The following is a 13002-nucleotide window of genomic DNA, read 5'->3' as shown; positions in this document are numbered from 1 at the left end:
GATATGATTGTGAATTCCTAATTTCACTGAAAAGTAAGTTGTTTCCGAATCATTTTTGTTTTGAAGTATCCCTCCGCGCTCGTTTTTTGGAAATAAAGCAAGATGCACTTTCAAACCTTTATCTTGCAAACTCTGATCTGCACGATTGTTAGATAAAATGACAATTTGATAATCATGTTGCATAAAAAATAACGCTGCGAACAGGATTCGAACCTGCGCGGGAATATCCCATTGGATTTCAAGTCCAACGCCTTAACCACTCGGCCATCGCAGCTTGCAAATTGACAACTCTAGGCTACTTTCATGTTTGAGATTTAAATTTTTAGATAAAACTGTAGATTTAAAAGCATCACGGAGCTACTTTAATCATAATCACTCAATGTGGTAAAACCATGGCAACATCTCAAATTGTGTTTGTACTTTTTATATCTCGACTTCATCATTTTTACCATTTTTTGCTTGAAGAGTCTGTAAGACTATTCAAAATCAATGATAATGAAAGTCACCGATATTCACTTAGAACTTCTCTTTTGCATCCAACCAAAATCAAAGTTAACCAATTAATCCTACCGCTCGGTTTTATTGAGATTAACTTTACTAAATAGATATTTCTATGCATTTGGTGTAGGGAAACGCTGCGAACAGGATTCGAACCTGCGCGGAAACATCCCATTGGATTTCAAATCGAACGCCTTAACCACTCGGCCATCGCAGCTGTGTGGATCATAGAAACGCAGCTAACTTGAATCGATGGGTGCATTCTAATTCTATAATCACTATCCAGAAGTTATCAGAGAAGTAAAATGATTTATTTTTCATTTCCAGATTTCATTCAAGCGAGTTCGACTCTCGGGGTGTACGCCTGAGCAGTAATGTTGACAATGAAGTCTATGGTTTGGTTCCGGCCCGGGATAATTTTACGGGCACGGAACTCATACATGCCAGTAAGCACTAAGCAGTAAGTTATATTTTATTGATTTCCGCAGCTGCGATGGCCGAATGGTTAAGGCGTTGGACTTGAAATCCAATGGGATATCCCCGCGCAGGTTCGAATCTTGTTCGAAGCGTTATTTATTAAACCAAATAGTTATTGACTTGTTATCTCATCTCACAATCGCGCAGATCAGGGTTTGCAAGGTGAAAGATTTAAAAGTGGATCTTGACTGGTCACCAAAAAAGTGCAAGTGGAAACACTTCAAGATGAGGAAAGATTTGAAAAGTTTTTTCTGGAGGAACTTGCTAGCACCATAAGCACGAGTTCTAAATGCCGCTGAATGGAGAACAGTCTTTAACATGCGTTGTTCAAGCGCACACCCCGACAGTCGAACGAGCGCAAATTGATCATGAAGCTTCTTCGTTCACGAAGCCACGCGCTAACCAACTCTAATTGGATTTCGAGTCCAACGACTTAACCACTCGGCATCGCGGCTTGCGATTTTTGAATATTACTTCCATATTATTGATTTGAATTTTTGGATAAAACTTTAGATTGTAAAACTTCACTTCTATTGTAAACACTCATTAATCATTAGCCTAAAGCAGGGGTCACCAAACCACGGCCCGCGGGCAAGAACCGGCCGCGAGCTGATTTCATCCGGCCTGCCACGTGCTGCGGAAATTACAGCTGCACTAAAATTCTGTACATGTGCTTCCCTTGACATTAGCAACCGTCTTTGGCTTTGCCTTTTTGTGTAATAGAGACTTCTTTGTTAAAATTGTTCGTTCTTATAGTTGGTTGTTGTAATGTAAGTTATGTTGAATTTGTACATTTTCCACCAAGCAGCCTACATGTTGGTGTTCTGTTTTTATCATTAGGCCATCACAAATGGAGACAGCCTAGGCCAAATTTGGAAAGATGTAATGTTTTTTCAAGAGCACGATGCCCTGTAGCTAACTTGAATAAAATAAAGCTAATTTTAACGCAGCTAAAAACGCAGCTAACTTGAACCAATGAGTGAAAACTAATTCTATAATCACCATCCAGAAGTTATCAGAGAAGTCAGGGATATCTAAAACAACGGGATTGCTGACTTTGCAAGTTTCGATAAAGCGATGGACACTAGAAGGGTCAACTCTGTTAACACCCGAAAATGAAAAAGGCGAAAGCGCGTGTCAATTACGCTGTTGAGAAGTCGCCTTTTCTAGATATCCCTGCTGTGAAGCTAAAATAAGGTCTTGAAAGTGAGCACTCCTAGGCATCTTCCCTAACAACGCCCATAGCAACAACTAATGGCTGGCCTTGTCTATAACTTAAGATCGTCATTTTAAAGCAAACTTTTGCTTTTAGTCATCCAAGACTATTGAGTATTGAACATAGCTTTAGTTTTCATATTTAATTGATTATTGCATCACTTTTGGGCAAGTTTTAGTCATCAAAAATAGGAAATAAAAAAAACATGAAAAGAAGTAAGAAAATTCAGTTTTGTGGTATTGCTAAACAAAGAAAGTTGGATAAGGTTGGTTGTAAGTCTAACAATGGTGGTAGACTTGATGAACAGTTACTGTAACACATGTGTAACCTTTCCTGTAACACCAGAAAGCCATCCAACAACAGAAGATCAAAGCCCTTTTTGCCAACCTTCTACTTCAGCAAAAAAAAATTAGGAAAACAAGACAGTGGCAAAATCTCTGCATACTCAGAAATCTGCCAAATACTCGACAAGTTTTGACTTGACAAATCAAGAAAAAGAAGCTTTGACACATTCAAGGCCAGGAGAAAAACATTAAAAGCACTTAAGAAAAAATTACAAACCCAAGCAGAGGCAAAAAAAGGGTCTACTTATGATAAAGGAGGCTTTAAGGTGTTGAAAATGTTTATTGTTGTTTTTCGTAAAATGTGATTTTTGACCAAGTACCAAATTTTATTCCCAAATATCTCTTTCATTTATTTGCCAATCGCTTTCAAATTTTTAACACTATCAGATAGAGTAAACATGCAAAGCCTCTGGTTAAAAAATTTTGGAAATTTTGTCCATGATGCTGTCGGCACCCATTTGTTTCATGTCCGAGGATCAAAAATTTTTGAAAAAATGCAACAATTCGAATAACTTTTTATTTTCTCAAAATATCTTCATTACCTTCCATAGAGCTTCAATCTTGATACTTATAAACATTCTGCTAAAATTTGATTCAAATCCAGTAAGTGGTATTAAAAATATTTGTGTTTAAAATTTGTGTATTTTTCACCACTTGGTGGCGGTTTGGGGAAAAACGGCCACATTTTCAATTTTTTTTTGCTTTTTTTAAATTATTTCATCTTCAAGCATCATTTTAAAAACAAGAAATGGGTTGTATGTTGAGAAATCCACATTTTAGTTTGTGCAGTAATGATCCAGTAACCCTCCTATTGTCCACTTCAAAACAGAGTCAGCAATCCCGTTGTTCTAGATATCCCTGAGAGAAGTAAAATGATTTAATTATTTTCATTTCCAAATTTCGTTCAAGCACGTTCGACTCTCAGGATGTAGGCCTACGACTGAGCAGTAATGTTGACAAAAAAGTCTAGGGGATACATTTGATTCCGGGTCTGGGATAACTTTAGGGGTCCCGGAACTTATACATCTTAGTAAGTTATATTTTACAGCTTTACGCAGCTGCGATGGCCGAGTGGTTAAGGCGTTGGACTTGAAATCCAATGGGATATTCCCGCGCAGGTTCGAATCCTGTTCGCAGCGCAATATTAAAAAAAAAAAGTTATTGATTTATTATCTCATCTCACAATCGCGTAGATCAGGGTTTGTAAGATGAAAGATTTAAAGTGCCCCTGACAAGTTGGACCCAAGTAGGCTATAGTAACTTTTTTAAGCATTTCCTAGCGCAGAACTATGCTTAGCGAACTTTTTAATCTTAACCTCGAAGCTCGACTGGTTAGGGCGAAATTTATACAAAACGACTGCTTCGCAGCGCAACCACTGGTGAAATTCCATATTTCACTGCTCTGGGACGACTTTGTTGGTGTTACGTCATCCTGGGTGGGCGTCGTTAGCGACGGATAAAACAAATGCTTTCTAGATGTAATTGGTGGATCACAGTTTGGTCGGAGTTGGTACAAACGGTTGCTTTTTTCAAAGATTTGTTGTTTTTTGCAGTTTAATAAAATTGTACTGGATACGTTCCTACAAAACCTAAAATATACTTGAAGTGAAAAATGAAGAAATCGTACAAATCAACTGTTTATTATGTCTCTAGCTTTATTGCGAACGTTGTTGATACAAAGCACTTCATTAACAGAATGAAATGCGTGTCACAATCATGGCGGTAACGGATTAACTCACGTGGTCATAGAATAGAAAAAGGCGAAGGGACTGATCTCTGGACAGGTATTGTGTTGCGTAATGATATGACGTCATCAACATCCCCCTTTCAATGAAAGGCGTTATGCATAGGATCGCAGGTTTACTATAGTATGAAGGAGAGATCATTTGGGGGTTAGGTTACATAATGTAAAACGTATGGCGACACATATGATTACGATATGGCTACACAATGCAAAACGTATGGCAACACATATGATTACGATATGGCTACACAATGCAAACCGTATGGCAACACATATGATTACGATATGGTTACACGATGCAAAACGTATGGTAACACATGTGAATACGATATGGTAATTATATTTACAGCGAAAGGGTAAATGCTCAAGAGGTGAAGATGCAAACATAATGCTAGAAGTTTTCAGTGATATCTGGGCTAATGCAGTTAAAATATATCACATATAACTCCATACACACATGCAGAATGTCATCAGGCTGTAGGTTGTTAAGGAAATTACGTAGTATGGTAATCACTCAACCACACAGGGGCTCTACGCATCCGTCTTGGTCGTTCTGAAGAGCTACTTCTGGGGTAGCTTTCAGAGGGTGCGTCATGGTTGTCAAGTGGGGTTATACTGTTTGGTATATCTAAGAGCAGGTCGCTTTTGTCGATACGAAGGTGGACCCTGTTCCTTTTATACCTTGTGCCAGAAGCGGACTCGATTATGTAGGTGCGCGAAGAAGGTATTGCGGTCACTCTCCCTCGTTCCCAGCTTGTACTGGGTGGGCTTTGAAAATAAATTCGTTGTCCAATTGGAAATGGACTCATATCACGAGCGTTTTTATCATAATTCCTTTTTGTGGCATTTCTGCGATTAAGCCTTTTTTCGGTGTGCATGGTGTTGCTAGGTTTGGTGATTATAGGTATCACTGATCTAAGTTTTCTGCCAAAGAGGATCTCTGCCGGGCTGATGTTTACGTCTTGGCGCGGCGTGTTCCTGATTTCAAGCAGGGCTTGGTATTGGTCGGTTTGGTTGAGAAATGTACGCTTAAGCATGGTTTTTACACATTTAACCGCTGACTCTGCTTTCCCGTTTTCTCGTTGATGGCCTGGGCTGGAAGTTATATGGATGACCTGCCATTTTTTGCAAAATGCGTTAAAGCCATCAGACATAAACTGTGGACCGCAGTCTGATACCACACATTTGGGGATGCCGTATCGTGCAAAATGCTTTTTTAAGCAGCTTATAACTTGTCTGGTGGTGGTTGACGTCATCACGTCGATTTCAATGAAATTAGAGTAGTAGTCGACCGTTATTAAATAACTCTTTCCTTGAAACTCACACAGATCAATACCAATTTTCTCCCATGGCGCCGTTCCTTCGTTGTGTTGTTTGAGTGTCTCTTTCTGGTTGCTTGGTTTTGTTTGTTGACAGATTATACAATTTTCTGTCATTTGTTTTAGTTCTTTTGGCAATCCTATCCAAAACACGGTCTCGCGTGCTCGCCGCATCATGCTGTCATAACCTAAATGCGCAAGGTGTAAATTGTCTTTGATCTCGCGGCGCAAATTTTTTGGGATAAATATGCGCTCTCCCTTTAGTATTAAATTCTTTTCTTGCGTCAGGCATTCTCGAAGCGAAAAATAAGGTTTGATGTTTTCAGGAAGATCATTTTTGGTAGCTGGCCAACCTTCTGTTATGATCCTCAACAGTGTTTTTGCTTCGTCATCGCTTTGCATGGCCTGTTTTACTGCAATTAGACGTTCGTCTGGTATGTCCTCTAAGACGTTTAGGTTCATTATGTGATTCGGTTGATTCTCTGAGTCGTTAAGTTCAGGGAAAGCTCTACTTAGAGTGTCGGCAATGACAAGGCTGGCTCCAGGCATGTATTTGAAATCAACATCGTATCTATTCATGCGCATCAGCAGGCTCTGTATCCGTTTGGGGGCCTGGCTTAGTGGTTTTTTAAGTATGGTTTCGATAGGTTTATGGTCGTTGTGTATTGTGATTTGTCGGCCATAGGTGTATTGGTCAAATCGCTCCAGACCAAATACGACTGCTAATGTCTCTTTCTCTATTTGTGCCCAATTTCGCTCAGATTTTGTGAGGGCGCGAGATGCATATTCGACAGGTTGATCGTCCTGCAAGAGAACAGCGCCAAGTCCATCCTTGCTGCTGTCCACCTGTAGAATCACTGGCTTTTGCGCGTCAAAATAGGCCAGTATTGGGGGTTGCTCGATTTTCTTTTTAACCTTTTGTATTGCCTGCTCACACTCCTCACTCCATTCCCACTCTACGTTTTTTCGGGTCAGTCTTCGTACGGGCTCGAGGTCGTTTGCCAGATTTGGCATGAACCTCGATAGATACTGAATCATGCCGCAGAATCGTTTTACGCCAGATATATCTGTGGGTGAGGGCATGTTTCTTATTGCTTCTATCTTTGATGGATCGGCTTGGATCCCGTTTTTCGTTACCTTGTGGCCCATAAACGTGATTTCCGTTTTCTTAATGATCGCCTTTTGATCATTGAGCAAAATTGGTATATTTTTGCAGCGCTGTCGCAAAGCTCTCAGGTTATCGTCATGGTTATTGATGGCCTGGTTTTCATTTGACCCACAACCAACAACAATGATGTCATCTGCGACAGCGAAGACACCGTTTAGGTTTTGCAACGCCTCTATTAGTCTTTTTTGAAAAATTTCGCTGCTTACTTTGAGACCGAATGGAAGTCTATTCCACCGATAGCGACCATGCGGCGTGATCATTGTTGTTAGTTTGCTCGCTTCTTCATCTAGTTCGATATGCCAATAGGCGTGTTTTACATCGACCTTTGAGAATATTTTGGCATTTGTTAAGGAAGGTAAGATGTCGTCAAGCGTTGGCAATTTGTAGTGTTCTCTTTTTAATGCTGTGTTTAGTGGCTGGGGATCGATGCAGATACGTAAATCTCCATTCGGTTTTTTTACTATTGCCATTTGACTAACCCAGTCTGTTGGTTCATCAACGGGGGATAGCACGCCTTGCTCTACCAGCGATTCGAGTTCGAGTTTGACTTTCTCTTTGAGCGCGACTGGCACATTGCGACAGGGTAGGGTTCTAGGTTTTACCCTTGGGTCTACTGTTAAAGACGCACAACCGATGTAACCCAGTTTTGTGTTACTTACATTGGCGATAAAAGCATCATCATTAATCGAAATCAAATTCAAGTTTTTAACTGTGGATAATCCTAGAAGACAGTTCAAGTTATTATCTACAACAGTGAATTTAACACAGTAGGTTTCCTTAGTTCTCGGATTGATAACATCGAGTAGGGCCGTACCTGCTGGTTTGACTGTCGTTCTATTCCACATCGTCAATGTTTGTGTAGTCGGAGTTATCTGACTTCTTTTTACAAAGCGCTTGCATATGGTGTTGACGTCAGCTCCGGTGTCTAGTTGGAAACGGACTTCCTGTTCATTTATATTGAGTAGTGCGGTTAGTCCTCGTTTCTCACTTCCTTGTATAGCACACAAATATGCGTCTTCTTCTTCAGAGTGCACGCTTGGTTCCATGTTGTGGACCTGGTGTAGGCGGCTTCGGCATTTTGCTGAAAAATGATTTCTTTTCCCGCAAGTGGAACACGTTTTTCCATACGCTGGGCACATGCTTCTGTTGCGGGGATGGCTTTGGCCACAAAACTCACATTCAGCGCTTTTCTCATAGCGTGAAAAGCGTCTCGGTGTTGCCTTGTTGGAATGGTGTTGTACAACTTTGTGTATGGACTCAGCAGGCTTTGTTTGCAATTCTTGCAATTGTTTGTGCGATGCTTCACGGGCTCGGCAGATTTGTATTGTTTTGTCAAGCGTGAGTGTCGCTTCGCTTGAAAGCTTCTCTTGCAGCGCCGTCGGGACAGACAGTATGATTTTGTCTCGCAAAGCCCTGTTTCTGTCTGGAAACTTGCAGTGTTCGGCTTTTGCTTTCAATTCCGTCAAGAATGCGTCGAAGGGTTCTTTATATTCTACTTTGTAAAACCTCAATGTGGAGATAACATCGTTCTGTTTTGGGCTGCAATATTTTTCAAGTTTTTCCAGCAATATTTTCGGATCGTCTTTGCTCTCTTCTGCGGTATATTCAAAATGTCTCATTTCCTGGATCATGCTCCAGCCTGCGCATTCTTTAACGATTGCTGTCTGCACCTTGTTTATTATGTCTCTAGCTTTATTGCGAACGTTGTTGATACAAAGCACTTCATTAACAGAATGAAATGCGTGTCACAATCATGGCGGTAACGGATTAACTCACGTGGTCATAGAATAGAAAAAGGCGAAGGGACTGATCTCTGGACAGGTATTGTGTTGCGTAATGATATGACGTCATCAACATCAACATTCATATTTAATTAATAATCTTTTATCACTATTCATAAATAAATAAAATTTCTCTCTCTCTCTCATAATGTGCTTTCAGTTGGCCATTGAAACCGGTGTAACGGCCATCTGGACTTGGAAAATGTTTCGGATTTGCCAAACAATGCATGACGGCAGCACAATCCGATTGTTGCTTCCAAGAGCATCACCTTGTAGTATCCACTCCAATACATGCCTGTAAGCGACTAATTACTGATACTGCCTGCAAGGAAATAAAATCACTTCTTTTAATGTGCATTCTTTAGCGTTTAGGGTATTTTTAGCCTAATGTAACATCCTTACTCTTTTGATAGGTCTCCGTTTTCTCCTTTCGGTTTATTGCTTTTTCTCCAGTTCTTCCTGCTCCTCATAAAAAAAGTCTCCAGAACTGCAGGAAGTAAGTGTGCCTCAAAATCGGTCAAATTGGTAACACAGCTAGATGATTGTTTCTTGTCTTTCTTCAAAAGTTCTTTCGTCTGTGGCATTTGATGACAACATACACATTCATTGGGCTGGGGCATAGACTCGCACTTGTGGCAAACGCACCACCTAGAGTTCCCAGCACGCCACTCATTGGTGGGAAGATCCAAATCGGGTTGGTGGTGTTAACAAAATCATCTCCAGTGAAGTGAAGAGAACACATACGATTAGTTTTGTATGGCCCATCCACTTTCGAACACTTGAAGAAAACTTTGACTGTTTTCTTCTCAGCACCTTGTTTTGTTTCGTCGTCGTCGTTATCGTCGTGTGAGCCTCTGGGACCGAGGGTCTATCCTTTTACTACCCCAGATTCACGATGTTTCCGGACTACACTGGAAGGCTGCTAGAGAGCAGCCAGTCTTTAGTTTCATCATCCATGACGCGCAGACCTTCCACTCCGTTAGGTGACTTGAAGATGAAACAGTCATTGATGATGTGGTCTGCGGTCTGTTCCTCGGCACCACATTCACAGGAGGAGAAAAAGGCCATTCCCCATTGGTGCATGGTTGAGCAGAAAAGCCCGACGCCCGTACGGAGACGGTTGAGGCGCACCCATGCCTGTCTAGGTAGTGTTAGGCCGATGGGGCGTGTGTCGGCGTCGGGGATGAACGAATGGAGTCTGGTGGCGCTTGACCTCCATTCAGAACTCCATTTATGGTCCGCCCAAGTAGCCGCAGAGATGTCTTGTACATCAGCTTCGTTGATCAGAAGTTGAGCGGCTGGCACGAGTGGGTGTCTTGATTTCAGTCGACGGGGATGCTCGTTTGAGAGAGCAGAGATCTTGTGGTGGAGAAGATGGTTAGGCTCCAGTGCCCGTCGACCGAGTGACAGAGTGGCTTCTTCGCGACGAAGCTCAGCGGGTTGGATGCCAGCGAGAATGGGGAGATTGTCCAATGGTGTGGGACGCAGGCATCCGGTCACTGTGCGCAGGGCGCTGTTTATGGCAGTGTCGATGTTGTGGCAGTGAGCACTGCGGCACCAAACAGGTGCACAGTACTCTGCAGAAGAGTAGACAAGGGCTAAGGCTGCTATACGCAAAGTATCAGCCCTCGCCTCCCAGCTAGAGCCTGCCAGGCGCTTGAGTAGCGCAGCGCCGGATGTGAGTTTCTTGCGCAGTGACACCAAGTGGTGGCGGTATGTGAGCGATCTGTCCAGTGTTACCCCAAGATATCTTGGTTCGGGGCAGAAGGACAGAGGTTTTCCGTTGTTGTGGACATGTAGCTCACGATCAGCTTCCCGATTGTGTAGGTGGAAAGCTGCTGCCACTGTTTTGGTTTCGCTGGGTTTCAGTCGCCAGTTCTGGAGATAGGCTGAGAGAGTTTTCATGTCCTGGCTCAAGGTGTCTTCTAGGTTTTCCCACGACTTTGTGGAGTGGAGAATTACCAGGTCGTCCGCATAAGCGTATTTTGCGGAGACCGTAGTTGGCAGGTCGTGGGTGTAGATGTTGAAAAGAAGTGGAGCCAGAACCGATCCCTGTGGGACGCCGTTTTTCAGGCGTCTCAGTCTGCTTCGCCGTGAGCTACCGGTGGTGAGGGTGAAGCTTCGATTCCTGACAAGTTCCATAATCATATGAACCATATGTCGGTCAGGAAGCAGGCGAAGCAGCTTGCAAGTAAGGCCACGATGCCATACGGTGTCATAGGCAGCTGTGAGATCTAGAAAGACAGCGCCGGCCTTCTTTTTTGCCTCAAAGCAATCCTCGATGTCTTGGGTTAAGAGTGTGACCTGATCTACGATGGATTTTCCGCGCCGAAACCCAGCTTGCTCTTTTGGAAGGAGCGGGTCGATGATTGGGTTGATGCGGGCATAGATCAGTCTTTCGAGGATCTTAAAAGGAACACATAAAAGGGATATCGGACGATAACTCCTTGGGTTCTCTGGTGGCTTGTGAGGCTTAGGGATCGCAACTACTAAAGCTCTTCTCCAGGTTTTTGGGATTGTGAAGTGGTGCAGGCAGGAAGAGAGGAATCTACGTAACCAGGATTTTAGGGCATGGCCAGCATGGAGCACAAGCTCAGGGCAGATCTTATCCGGCCCTGAAGACTTGTGTGGTTTCACTAGGCGGAGGGCGGTGGCGAATTCCTCTGGAGTGAAGTCTCCAGAGATTGTTTCTTCTTGTGGTGTTTCCACTCGCCATAGGGCAGATACTTCCTTGGCAACAAGGCGGGATGCCTTGCGGTCCTTTGTCTTGTAGATCCGCTCTACACTAGCTGGGAAGCGATGGCATTAGCAGAAACGAGGTAGCCTACTGACGAGGGAGTTTGCTGAGCGCCCAGTGAGGTTGTTGATGATGCTCCATGCTTTGCGGCTTGAGTGTGAGAAGTCGATGGTTTGGACAGCTTTGTTCCATCGCTCAAGCTTCTTTGTGTCCAGCCGCTCAAGTAGTCTGGTGGCGGCCATGTTAGAAGCAGCACCACTTGTGGCGGCTAGATATGAGCGATAGAGAGCTTCACACTCGGAGTCCCAGCATGGTGTATAGCTGGTTCGATGGCCACGTGGTATTGTGGCCTTTGCCGCAGTTATTATGGCGTTGCAGAAGTCCTGGTATGCCTCGTCTGCGTTGCATGTTTCAGTCAATGGTAACTTGACTGAAACATGTCGATTGTTTTGTTTGAAAGCGTGAAAAGATAGCACACGTCTTTGTCACGACACTGTCACATAAACAGAAATTTGCAAGCATTAGCCTCTCAACCATAAATTAAGGGTACTGTTTGTGAGATACTGCTGTTACACTGCAAATGGTTATAGCCAAATTAGTACAAATAAAAAATTATCAAAATTGTAGCCCTACAAGAGTTTAGAAAAACTGCAATTTCAATTGAATTGAGATGTTGTTTGATAAAAATAAACTGAACCTATTTGATCTAAACCTGATAGTAATAATCAGTTGACTTTTCCATTTCGGTGATTCTCATTTTTCACATTCTTTAGACCAACAGAGCCCCACACATTTATGTTTTGCAGTAGTCGTACCATACCTTACCAACTCACCACAGAGAAAGAAAGTATCCTTCCCACCCATGGTGACGTCACAGCGGTGTTGCCGTATTTATTTTCGCAATTGAATGAGTGCTGGATTTGTCGAAAGTGAACAAATGTTTACAAGCGTGTAACTTTTGGTATTTTTTAGGATTTGCTGGTCAGGGAAGTTTGTTAGTGTCACCTCTTTGGTATTTTAGGTAAATTTAGCGAATTTATTTTCCTGTCAGAGGCACTTTAAAGGTGGATCTTGTCTGGTCACCAAAAAGTGCAAATGGAAACACTTCAAAAACAAGGAAGATTTGAAAGCTTCTTTCTGGAGGAATTTGATATCACCATGAGCCCGAGGTCATGACGTAAGAAATGCTAACAGCTTATATGTTTCTCCTGCACATATTAGTTTCTCCAGCACTGCTTGGTTGGGCGAATATTTTTTGATTAGTTTTCCGATATTTTTCAATTTTACTTCCATACGTTTGATTTGAACTTTTAGAAAAAACTTTAGATTGTAAAACTTCACTTCTTTTATAAACATTCATTGTGGGCACTCATTAATGATTAAACACTCATTAACACCTGACGCTCGGTTTTATTGAGATTAACTTTACTTAAAGGTCATTTCTATGCATTTCGTATACAGAAGCGCTGCGAACAGGATTCGAACCTGCGCGGGAACATCTCATTGGATTTCAAGTCCAACGCCTTAACCACTCGGCCATCACAGCTGCGAGAATCATAGAAACGCAGCTAACTTGAATCAATGAGTGAAAACTAATTCTATAATCACCATCCAGAAGTTATCAAACAAGTAAAATGATTTAATTATTTTCATTTCCAGATTTTGTTCAAGCGCGTTCGACTCTCAGGGTGTACGCTAGAGCAGTAATGTTGACAATG

The 13002-nt window shown here is 42.3% G+C and overlaps 5 non-coding genes across 5 annotated transcripts; 2 read left to right on the top strand and 3 right to left on the bottom strand.

The window, feature by feature from the left end:
- Positions 1-192: 192 nt before the first annotated feature.
- On the bottom strand, positions 193-274 carry Trnas-uga (transfer RNA serine (anticodon UGA)). Its single transcript has one exon. It is a non-coding gene; the product is annotated as a tRNA-Ser (tRNA).
- Positions 275-633: 359 nt separating this feature from the next.
- On the bottom strand, positions 634-715 carry Trnas-uga (transfer RNA serine (anticodon UGA)). The gene has a single exon. It is a non-coding gene; the product is annotated as a tRNA-Ser (tRNA).
- Positions 716-985: 270 nt separating this feature from the next.
- Trnas-uga (transfer RNA serine (anticodon UGA)) lies at positions 986-1067 on the top strand. Its single transcript has one exon. It is a non-coding gene; the product is annotated as a tRNA-Ser (tRNA).
- Positions 1068-3592: 2525 nt separating this feature from the next.
- On the top strand, positions 3593-3674 carry Trnas-uga (transfer RNA serine (anticodon UGA)). The gene has a single exon. It is a non-coding gene; the product is annotated as a tRNA-Ser (tRNA).
- A 9074-nt stretch (positions 3675-12748) lies between these two features.
- Trnas-uga (transfer RNA serine (anticodon UGA)) lies at positions 12749-12830 on the bottom strand. Its single transcript has one exon. It is a non-coding gene; the product is annotated as a tRNA-Ser (tRNA).
- Between the last annotated feature and the right edge of the window lie 172 nt (positions 12831-13002).

Source organism: Aplidium turbinatum, chromosome 18 (genome assembly GCF_918807975.1).
Source record: "Aplidium turbinatum chromosome 18, kaAplTurb1.1, whole genome shotgun sequence".
Lineage (NCBI taxonomy): Eukaryota > Metazoa > Chordata > Ascidiacea > Aplousobranchia > Polyclinidae > Aplidium > Aplidium turbinatum.
The sequence above is the reverse complement of the archived record's forward strand: the minus strand, read 5'-3'. Positions and strand labels throughout refer to the sequence as shown.